We start from the raw sequence: 1,324 nt of genomic DNA on the forward strand, positions 1-1,324 counted from the left end.
AAATGAAACGCTAACATTCCCCATGGGAGCCAAAAAAAATCTGCAGCTCGGGGGCATGTCCCGAACGGTCACTGATCTTATATTTCAGTAATTATTTTCTATCATCTTATTAGTATTAGCCTACATGTAGATCTATCCTACCTGTTCTCAACACCCAGGTAAGAATAAAAATCCATGGCATTCTCAATCTGGTTGAGAATAATATATTCCGGGTGAGAATAAAATGGATATCGTATATTTTTATTTTCATCCCGGGTGAGAATAACGACAGCCTGTACTAAACTTAATAGTAGTACTCTAGTGTAGTGCCTGACCACGACCACAAACCACGAGTATATGTACTATGATACTTAACTGTCACACCATGGCCACAGTTCACAGTGCATCATTTTATACTACTATGACTGAGTATAACATAACTAGATGATAAATTCTATGATCTATTAGTGTTCATGTTTGGCTTTAACTTTAAACTTTAGACTAGATCTAGATCAAGAATTTTAGATCTATAGTCTATATTATATAGTGTAATAGTCTATAGTGGACGTTTTCTTTTATCTTCTACTTCTTCAACTACATATAGATGTATTAAAATAAGGTCAATTTCAATATATAAGCCAAGGGAATAGTTCCGCAGAGGGCCGGCACTTACTGTGACAAGGTCCACAGAGCAAACTATACAAGAGTTGGTGCACTTATAGAATAAATCCAATTGATGACTTACATTTTAAATTTGTATATTATTTGCAAACTAGGCAAGCTACCTTTTTTTGAGCAAAGCACATTTGACAGCTCCAGTCAAGGACAAATTCGAGTCGGGTGGAATCCACCATTTTATACCTACCTTTTTCTGTCGACTATTGAGAATAACGGACTTCTGTTTTGGAGGGGGTGGGGGTGCAGCAGGTGGGTGCAAAACCAATAAAAAATACCAACAAAGGGGGGAGGTTTCTCTCATAGCCACTATATTTTCCAAAATACTGAACCCGGCTTTTTTGTATATATCTCGCTCAAAATATGATCCCCTCTTTTGTGTGTTGTTGGTCGGCCCGCCCTCTGCGGAACTCTTTTCCAATAGAAATATTAGAAAAAACATAAAATACTCAATTATAAAGGAGATGGATCTTTATGTTTAGGCCCTATAATATTAGGCCTATTTAATAACAGAAATTTCTAGAATATGTGACTACTGCTACTGGATTTAAGTTTTCTTGTTCACCTCCCTCACTTTTAAAATAAAAAAATACTTTCTTCAAAGTTTTGAAAATCGAAGTGTTAAATGTATGATGCTTTTTACTTTTTACATGATAACTAAACCCCCCCC

This window comes from Aplysia californica, unplaced genomic scaffold (genome assembly GCF_000002075.1).
Source record: "Aplysia californica isolate F4 #8 unplaced genomic scaffold, AplCal3.0 scaffold00432, whole genome shotgun sequence".
NCBI classification, from domain to species: Eukaryota; Metazoa; Mollusca; class Gastropoda; order Aplysiida; family Aplysiidae; genus Aplysia; species Aplysia californica.